The sequence below is a fragment of the Dendropsophus ebraccatus genome, chromosome 2, assembly GCF_027789765.1.
Source record: "Dendropsophus ebraccatus isolate aDenEbr1 chromosome 2, aDenEbr1.pat, whole genome shotgun sequence".
NCBI lineage: Eukaryota > Metazoa > Chordata > Amphibia > Anura > Hylidae > Dendropsophus > Dendropsophus ebraccatus.
This window is the reverse complement of record NC_091455.1, coordinates 211,910,437-211,921,209: the sequence shown is the minus strand read 5'-3', so window position 1 is coordinate 211,921,209 and position 10,773 is coordinate 211,910,437. Positions and strand designations below refer to the sequence as shown.

Sequence of the window (10,773 nt, the reverse complement as noted above, 5' to 3'; positions counted from 1 at the left end):
ATGGACTCCTCTCAGTTGTGACAGCTCGCTCAACTAATCACTGAAGCAGGACTGCTTGGGAGAAGATGGTGGTAAGAAATATAGCACAAACTATTGGGCACAAAGGGGGAGATTTATCAAACATGGTGTAAAGTGAAACTGGCTCAGTTGCCCCTAACAACCAATCAGAATTCACCTTTCATTCCTCACAGACTCTTTGGAAAATGAAAGGTGGAATCTGATTGGTTGCTAAGGGCAACTGAGCCAGTCTCACTTTACACCATGTTTGATAAATCTCCCCCATAGTTTTCTAACACCAAATCCCTTTATGATTGTTAAAGCTTACCTGTCATTTCCAGTAACTTTTCAGGATAAGCTCTTGCTCATACATGAGGAGTAGCACTATAGCCATTACATATGGTATTTGTCATCAGTTTTCCCCTCTGCAGAATACATCTCTAATTTTCAGTTATTCCTGAGCCTAGTATGTGGGGCCTAACCTCTATGATGTCCCCAATGTACTGCACACACAGTGGAGGGGATCCTGCTGTCTAGGACATTACAGAGCAGCAGAGAGCAGTCTAAGCTGTGAATCAGTACAATACTTAACATTAACTCTTGTTTAGTCTCCTTGCAGTCTAACGGTGGGTTTACACTACTGAATCCGCAAGGATAAGTTCTGGTGGATTCCGTCGCTCGAACCCGCTCATGGCCACGCGCGCCTCTGCCTGTTGGTGTAGTTGGTGTATTCTTTCCAGTCTGACACAGTGCTCTCTGCTGCCACCTCTGTCCAAGTCAGAAACTGTCCAGAGCAGGAGAGGTTTTCTATGAGGATTTGCTGCTGCTTTGGACAGTTCCTGACATGGACAGAGGTGGCAGCAGAGAGCACTGTGTCAGACTGGAGAGAATTCACCACTTCCTGCAGGACAAACAGCAACTGATAAGCACCGGAAGACTTAAAATTTTAAAATAGAATTAAATGACAAATCTATATAACTTTCTGACACCAGTTGATTTGAAAGAAAGAAATTTTCAGCGGCGTACCCCTTTAATATAGGGCTTCCTACTCCTAAGGGGCCCATATCTTGGTGACCAGTTCCCTTTAATTCCCCTCCTCCCTCCGTATCCAGTGATTACACTTGGTCAGAAATGAAAGCGATACTGACAACAACGGGATTTAGTTTGTTTACTATGGAAATATTATATGAGAAATCGGCGTCGTGTTTCACTGACTTTGAACATAGTTAAAATGTCAGGCTCAAAGCAAATTAAATGTTCTCGGTGGATGAGAGTACATATACACAGTGATGGTGTGAGTCATGCAGGAAATTTACATCAACTTTGTTTGTTCATTTACTCCTCTATTAATAATGGATGCCTCCTTAGTCTGCCCGAGCCGGTGTGGGACTGCAGGCTGAGGAGTAATCACATTGCATGGGTCCGCTTCTTATTAGCCACGTACACTGATGCCCAAAAGGGTAATATGTGCTAATGAAACTCTCTGAATATTTGTTTAGCTTGTTAGCTTTGCTTGCGGAGCGCTGACCAGTCTGAACTGCTAAAGCTTGAACAAATTTGCCCACATACAATGCTTTGCAGAAGTATTCAACCCCTCAAAAAAGTCAATCCTTGTGCCTGGATTACGAGTAAATCTCAGAGTTCGTTCACATTAGATATGTAGCCAAATTGTGGGAATCAGTAGGAATTCTGGCTGCAATGTATAGTATAATAGATTTTTATAATCTCCAGGAAATAAAACCCCTTCCCTAGAGGGTGATGGGTCAACTGCACACACAGCCTGTGAATATAAGATTTATTGTTACTATTATGCCTTATCTAGGACTCCAGTAGTACAATAGAGCTGCCATTAACTTGCTTATCCTAATAATGAGATGACTCTGTTCATACTGTCCTAATCTATACAGCAAAGCTAAAAATTAAAGGGGTTATCCAGCGCTGCAAAAACATGGTCACTTTTCCCCCTACTGTTGTCTCCAGTTCAGGTGCAGTTTGCAATTAAACTCCATTTACTTCAATGGAACTGAGTTTCAAAACCCCGGCCAAACCGGAGACAACAGTAGGGGGAAAGTGGCCATGTTTTTGTAGCGCTGGATAACCCCTTTAAGATGTGGAGAACATAAAGAGTTAGTCTTTTGTCATTGTTTTAGGACAGATCTTCGCCAGGTCTTCTAATAATCATGACAACAGATGACTCTGCTCATTCTGTCCCAATCTGTACAGCAACGCTAAAAAAAAAAAGATGTGGAGAACAAGAATAATTAGCCTTTTGTAATGTAAAGAAGAATATAAAACTGGAATATTTGAACATTTTTTATACATGGATAGCCATTAACATGTTTTCTAATAATGATCATATGAGATGACTCTGCTCATTCTGTCACAATCAGTGCTGAAAACAAGATAAGTTAGCCTTTTGTCATAGTTCTCAATGACAGCTTAAAACTGGCATATGTCAACATTTTTTTGGCTAGTCATTTACCCACCCATCCTTTATTGATAATGAGATGACTCTGCTCAATTTGTCACAATCTATACAGCAAAGCTTAAAATCAGATGCGGGGAACAAGAGTTAGTCTATTATGATTGTTCTAGAAGCGTAGTAGTTCCTCTCCCCAGAGACCCAACAGTTACAGCTGCATGGAAACCCTTATCTGTGTACAGTCATGGCCAAAAGTTTTGAGAATGATACAAATATTAATTTTTACAAAGTCTACTGCTTCAGTTTTTAAAATGGCAATTTGCATATACTCCAGAATGTTATACAGAGTGATCAGCTTAACAGCAATTACTTGCAAAGTCAATATTTGCCTAGAAAATGAACTTTATCCCCCAAAACACATTTCAACATCATTGCAGCCGTGCCTTAAAATGACCAGCTAACATCGTTTCAGTGATTGCTCCATTAACACAGGTGTGGGTGTTGATGAGGACAGGGCTGGGGATCAATCTGTCATGATTAAGTAAGAATGACACCACTGGACACTTTAAAAGGAGGCTGGTGCTTGGAATCATTGTTTCTCTTCTGTTAACCTTGGTTATCTCTAAAGAAACACCTGCAGTCATCATTGCACTGCACAAACATGGCCTTACAGGGCGGAGTATCGCAGCTAGAAAGATTGCACCTGAGAGGAATGAGTTAATCCATCCAAAGTTTGAAAGAAAAATAAATCCTTTTCCATCCAAAGTTTGAAAGAAACAATAAGACTTTTTCTCATGGAACTTTCACTGAACTTGTTCAAGGATATACAGCTGGTCTCGAGATTATGGAACTCTCCTATGTGACTGAACCTGTTCCCAGCAGATAATAAACCTGTTCCCAGCAGATAATAAATGTTATTCTATAATTCTCATAAGCAGATTACAAATGTTTTTTAGCATCCTTATGTATGTATCAACATCCTTATGTAAACAATTTATCTGTCAAAATATATCCGTAGTTATTAGTTTTTTGAAGTTGATGACGTATATAGTGTATGACTTTGCATTTTACATTCATATCCATTGGTTTTTTCTGTATAAACAAAGGTGGGTTCTCAGAGATAGTTGGAACATTGCTTACCTTGGAAAACTTCTGATATGACACTAGAAAGAATGTTTTGTCTCAAGAACTATTTCCCTCAGAGACATGTTTATCAGTGTTCAAGGACATTCTCAGAGGAAAGTTGCCTGTCTGTTACAGTGGGAATAATGTGAAAGTATCATTGCACAGAATGTGTTGTTCTAACCTTTTTGAATAATAATAATGGATACTAATATAGATGCTATTGCGCATGACTGAATATCTAAATCACTAGCACCGCCTCATCTATGTCTTATTAGCATTTGTTACCACCCTATATTTTATCTGTCTATAAAATGTGATCACCATAATAAAACTGGGCCCATTTACACCAGACTTGTTTGCAAGATACGTTGTCTGTGTCTTCATTCTAAGTGCATGGTGTGGGAGAGGGGATCCGGACCCATTCTCCAACTTAATTAGGAGACAGCCAACAACAGTAGGCCTTCTTTGGGAAGGCACCTCGACATTATTGGCGCCCTTTGAACAGGGACACGCCCATTACATCGGGAGATCGGATGACCTGCACTGCTGTACCAGGGGAGAGAGAGGTGAACAAGGAGACCACAAAACCTGGCCAGGTAAGAGTAAAAATTTGTTTGCTCTTTTCTGTGCTCTCCTCCTTCACATCTTTCTTACCTACCTCTGCAGAGTAAGTTATCAAAGTGAACTCACGATAGGCGTGTTAATTTGAACTTTGTTCTCCTCTTGTTGGCTGTTTTATGTCTGTTTGTCCTAACCTGTGAGGGATAGTATATAGTAGGCAAAGAATTGCTCATTCAGGCTAAAACTGTTACTCAGGGCCCGGCCGTGGTTGTCACAGGTCCTCATAAACACGGAGCGTTGTGCAGTGGGAACAGTGCCAGTGCTAAAACCACTTTGGAATGAGCCTAGTAGCCTAACTATACAAGGACGCTGGACAGTGGTCTGGTTGTTTCCAAGGGAAAGATCTGTGATATGCCTATTACTGTCCTCTGTATACTTGGGGTAACTTGTTTTGCAATCTACATAGCAGCAAGAGTGTATTTCAACATAAGAGAAGGAAGCCCTGAACCGTGGAATATTCTAAGTCCCAGCTTTTGGTAGTGATCCGTGGTCATAAGTGTACAGGACACAAGAAAGAAAATCATCAGTTGATCATTCTGGGTGCCTCCTGTTATACGATCACGAAGTAATATAAAATGGGACACACAGAATTAAAAGGGGTTTCTGCAACCCACATAGTGACCTGCCGATATGGCAAAGAACAAGCAAAAAGGGCAAAAGCAATGTTGAAATATTTTAACATCCAACACGATGCTGTTTTTAACCCCAATACTTGGACTAAAGTCCAAGAAACAAGGGGAGGATTAATAATTGATAATGGGTGGACATGTCATGTGCCGGTGACCAGCAATATCTAGATAAGACAGAATATTGTAGTGTGTGTGGCAGACCCAAGCCACATCATTATGTTACACCATTGTACCCAGTTTATATCTGTATACAAACCCCAGATCCTGCGAAAAGCCAACCTACCTCCAATGGTGGCGTATAGACCCTTTGTTCTGCAGGAATCTTCCCTTTGGTCGGCTGTTGAAGTAGTTACTTTGATTTAAAGTGCCCCTTACCTGATAGTAAGACCAATGCCTTTTGTGGAGGTGGCAGCCTAACCTCAAATAGTGTATATTGCCATGTAAGTGTCTGAGTACAAAGCCACGTACTCAGACAAGGAGAACAGTCCAGCTCATTGCTAGATACAGTACTGAGAGAGCTGAAGAGGTTAATTAATGCTGCGTAGTGAAGCAGCATACAAAGTACATAATGTGTGTTATTTGTTATGTTTTGTACAAGGCCATCAACCAGCTCTGAGGGCTGCAGATCACATGCAAGCAGCATTAGAAAAAAAAAAGAATCAGAGCTGTTAGTGTAATGTAATGTACGCTCCTACATTATACTGTCGTATTTCAGCCAGTTTTACTAAGCTGGTGTTCCGCTTTAGAAGTATGTTACGTGTTACAAAATGTTGATCATTTTCTGTTGTCCCGACCGTGGAACATTTGCTTATTTAGCTACGCCACTTTTTTGTAATCAGCCCTCAAAGATGGCGACTGAAAGCCAACCACTCCCACATATCATCCACGTCTGTATTATAATTGTGACGTCTCAAAACCATGCCCTAAGCCAACACCCCTATATCCGGTTATCTAGTCCGGTGGCCATTTTAACTCCTGGCATTTCTGTCCTCCGCCCATACTGCTTAGTGTCACTGAGGGGGCGGGCACAGGATTCTCCGATAGAGTCTAACAACTGTTTTGCACATTTATTAATGAATATTATTACCTGATGGAGAAGAAAGTTAGACAAAGGTATATTGTAAGCAGATTTTCTTTAAGTGTGTGTCCCCAACGTATGATATTTCTAAGGAGTAGTAACTTACTACTGTAATATATATTTCTATGTAACTTTATTGAACAAGTGTTTATATATATATATATGTGTATATATGTGTACACATCTATCCTAATAAGTTCTACGCAACTTGGTTTTTTTCCTACTAAGTAATAAGTATGTGTGTCACTGTCCAAGGTTACAGTCTGGTGCATAAGAGCACAGCGCTGATATCTTCTGTAACTTCAAGGATGTTAGAAAAAAAAACTTCCAAGAAGTTTTAACTCTTGTATCTATGATTTCACTGCTCAAGGTTAGAAGTGAAGTGAGGTTACAGAGTGTTCTGTTTACTGATAAGAGCAGCGGATTGAAGGAATATTCATTTCAGCTGATTTATTTAATTTTTTTATCAAAAGAAGTTTAATATGGGACGAGTGTACAGAGTTTGATTATTTTTTTAATGTTTTTATTTTTAGGGTTATGGCAGACTAGCTCATGAATATATATGTATTGTTTTATCCCTAGTAAAGCCAAACCCATATCCATGGCTCCAGTCTGCACTCCTTATGCCCCCCAATATATATAGCAGCCCATTTTGATGGAGTAGCCAATTTTGATATTTTAAATTGTGAAAGATGAAAATGTAATTGAAAGCCCAAATATTAATGAAAGTTTAAAAGTTTTCATTGTAGATTATCTCAGACTTTTCAAGATGGATGACACAAGACGCAAGGATATATGTTACCGCCATGCAGAGTGACGTTCCACTGCAGAAACCGCTCCTGCCATAAGCTGGAGGTGAGGACAATCACTAAGACATGTAGGATGGTTGAAGGAAACTGTGCAGATGTCTATATGAAGCCCACCATTATGGGTTAATTGGCAAATTAGAGATTTGTTTGGTCCCTGGGCTTACCAAAAGCACTTGAAAAAAAGCTGCCATAGAGTGGCTGACGCAACGTTCACGCAGACAAACCCTGATGCCAAAAAGGGTGATGGATGAAGCTGGTGATGCTGTGGTTTCTGTGCTCTTCCCAAGGTAACAGCGTACAAAGCGTACAAGGGAATGGGGAGATGTTTCCAGTCTCTTCCTGAGGTAACCGTACATAGTGTACAGGTGGAGGAGGAGATGTGGATTTGTTTGTTTTTAAGTCTTTTCCAGAAACAATCAGCAACAAGCTGTGAGACCAGTGGATGGAGAGGAGGTACAGGGTAAAGATGGCAGTCAGACAGTAAGTAAGTAACTGTGTTTGCCGCCTGCCTTGTATCCCACTGTAAGTTGTCTGACAAAACCAGCAGAAAGAAGCCATGTGTAATGTGGTGTAGTATCCTCACATTGGGCGGCCCAGGGGACAACAAATATAGCAGAGAGGGTTGTGTACGGCTGTATTGTCTACACCTGCCATAACCTACTGTAAGTAACACGGTAAAGTGCCTGTCTGCATAGTCTGTCATCTTCCTGCCTGTTTCAGGGAATGTAAGTGGACGTCATCCACCTGCCACAGGTGGCCTATATAGGTATGTCCTTGTTTGTATTGGTGTCTTCTTTACAGGTCAGCCAAAACTATGGGAGAGAACAAAGCCAATGTCTGAGGTGATACTAGTGGCCTTAAAAGAAGCGATATAACTGAGGCCAAGAGTCCAAGTGTCTGTAAAGAGGCCTGTCAGTCAAAAGATAGGTTTAAGGATAAAGGATCCATACCAATGCTACTATTACAAAAAGGATCATATGATATATTATTCTAAAAAGGCTTTGAAACCTTAGGTGATGTATCGTTTACACTTTGCTTTTATTTCTATGGTGGTTATTTTATGTGTAATATGTGATGATCTCAGTGAAACAAGAGACAATTCAGTAGGATCCAAATATTATATCGGTAATAAGCGCCGAGTTACTTCATATTATTGGTGTATGTATTATACTATATGATTATGTACAGGAAGAGATGTGACCACGAGACCAGTCATTAGACCTGTGTGATCTAATCATAAAGACGTTTTCTAGGTACAAAATAAAGTAAAAAGACTAAAAAGAAGTGGAAATTTTGAGAATCCCATACTGAAGATTGTGAATTCACTATCTGGTTATTATAAGTGAATCTAGTGGTTACATAGTAGGTCACATTGTGGAGATTTTATTGCATTTACCTGTTGTGCTGTTTTTAATTTATGTGTCAATCAACTTTTTATTTTAATTTTGCCATGAGATAAGATTTGCTCACATCTAAACTTTCCTTTTTCAGAAACTTTTTAAAGTCCTTGTTATAGAGTCACGTCTGTTATATACAGTGATAAGACAATAAGGTTTGGTTATTTTGAGAAAATCCGGAGAGGTATTTGTCATATATATATGTTATTTTGGGTATTGATAATAAGCTTTTATTTGTTTTGTTGTAACTAAGCTGTATATTTATGTATACTGTACAGACTCACCCATTGTTTAGTATTTTCTTTCGGTTATTGCAGACCTACCTATCTCATCTGCTGTAAGTTTGTTCCGCCATCTATAACTTTCAACAAATTTTTTAGTACTTTATTTCTGTATCTTATGGTGATGCAAACTTGGGACAAATTAGTTGGAGCCACAGACTATTTAGATGATCAGATATTTGACATACTGGATATACTTAACACCTCAGTAGCAGTACAGAGGCAACTTATGGTAGTTACTAACCAGCACACTGTGGTGCTTGATTTTCTGACTGCTGCTCAAGGGGGGATGTGTCAGGTAGTTGGCCCTACATGTTGTCATTATGTAAATGATCAGGGAATAGTGCAAATCACAGCAGGACTGGATAAAATTGCACAACTAAGGAAAAAACATGATGAGATGATTCTGTCAGACCAGGATAAATGGTGGTCAGGGGCATTAGCTAGCTTAAATCCTGCAAATTGGTTCAATGGTATGGGAGGATGGTTCATGGGAATACTACAAACAGTTTTTCAGATCATGTTGTTTCTTTTATTGGTCTATTGTGTAATCAAAGGATTATGCTGTTGTTGTCAGAAAGTTACAAAGACTAAATCTTATACTCTATAAGTAATGATGTTTGTTTCTTTTCCTTCTAGATTGGCGTTATGATGAGGAAATTTCTTGGAGGAGGATATGCCCATGTGGCTCTAGGTGATGGTGTTGGACCCAGAAGCATCCGCACCCTGACAACCCTCGCCGGTCAGAGAGTGTTTAGGGTGCATACTGGGATTTAATCCTGTCCAGGACCCAGATTTCTTCATCATCGCCAAAAAGGGGGGAATGAGAGGAATGAGTTAATCCATCCAAAGTTTGAAAGAAAAATAAATCCTTTTCCATCCAAAGTTTGAAAGAAACAATAAGACTTTTTCTCATGGAACTTTCACTGAACTTGTTCAAGGATATACAGCTGGTCTCGAGATTATGGAACTCTCCTATGTGACTGAACCTGTTCCCAGCAGATAATAAACCTGTTCCCAGCAGATAATAAATGTTATTCTATAATTCTCATAAGCAGATTACAAATGTTTTTTAGCATCCTTATGTATGTATCAACATCCTTATGTAAACAATTTATCTGTCAAAATATATCCGTAGTTATTAGTTTTTTGAAGTTGATGACGTATATAGTGTATGACTTTGCATTTTACATTCATATCCATTGGTTTTTTTCTGTATAAACAAAGGTGGGTTCTCAGAGATAGTTGGAACATTGCTTACCTTGGAAAACTTCTGATATGACACTAGAAAGAATGTTTTGTCTCAAGAACTATTTCCCTCAGAGACATGTTTATCAGTGTTCAAGGACATTCTCAGAGGAAAGTTGCCTGTCTGTTACAGTGGGAATAATGTGAAAGTATTATTGCACAGAATGTATTGTTCTAACCTTTTTGAATAATAATAATGGATACTAATATAGATGCTATTGCGCATGACTGAATATCTAAATCACTAGCACCGCCTCATCTATGTCTTATTAGCATTTGTTACCACCCTATATTTTATCTGTCTATAAAATGTGATCACCATAATAAAACTGGGCCCATTTACACCAGACTTGTTTGCAAGATACGTTGTCTGTGTCTTCATTCTAAGTGCATGGTGTGGGAGAGGGGATCCGGACCCATTCTCCAACTTAATTAGGAGACAGCCAACAACAGTAGGCCTTCTTTGGGAAGGCACCTCGACACACCTCAGTCAACAATCTATCGCATCATCAAGAACTTCAAGGAGAGAGGTTCCATTGTTGCCAAAAAGGCTCCAGGGCGCCCAAGAAAGACCAGCAAGCGCCAGGACCGTCTCTTAAAAGTGTGGTCAGCTGCGGGATGGGGCTACCAGCAGTGCAGAGCTTGCTCAGAAATGGCAGCAGGCAGGTGTGAGTGCATCTGCACTGTGAGACTGCGGAGACTCTTGGAGCAAGGCCTGGTCTCAAGGAGGGCAGAAAAGAAGCCCCTTCTCTGCAGAAAAACATCAGGGACAGACTGATATTCTGCAAAAGGTCCAGGGAGTGGACTGCTGAGGACTGGGGGAAAGGTCCAGGGAGCGGACTGCTGAGGACTGGGGGAAAGGTCCAGGGAGCGGACTGCTGAGGACTGGGGGAAAGGTCCAGGGAGCGGACTGCTGAGGACTGGGGGAAAGGTCTAGGGAGTGGACTGCTGAGGACTGGGGGAAAGGTCCAGGGAGCGGACTGCTGAGGACTGGGGGAAAGGTCCAGGGAGTGGACTGCTGAGGACTGGGGGAAAGTCATTGTCTCTGATGAATCCCCTTTCCGATTGTTTGGGACATCTGGAAAACAGCTTATTGGGAGAAGACGAGGTGAGCGCTACCACCAGTCTTGTCTCATGCCAACTATAAAGCATCCTGAAACCATTCA

General features: G+C 40.5%; 1 long non-coding RNA gene across 1 annotated transcript; it reads left to right on the top strand.

Annotated features, from left to right (window-relative positions):
• Positions 1 to 3,127: 3,127 nt before the first annotated feature.
• Positions 3,128 to 9,967, top strand: LOC138784002 (uncharacterized). Its single transcript, XR_011361783.1, has 2 exons — positions 3,128 to 4,140; positions 8,999 to 9,967. It is a non-coding gene; the product is annotated as an uncharacterized lncRNA (long non-coding RNA).
• The last annotated feature ends 806 nt before the right edge of the window (positions 9,968 to 10,773 follow it).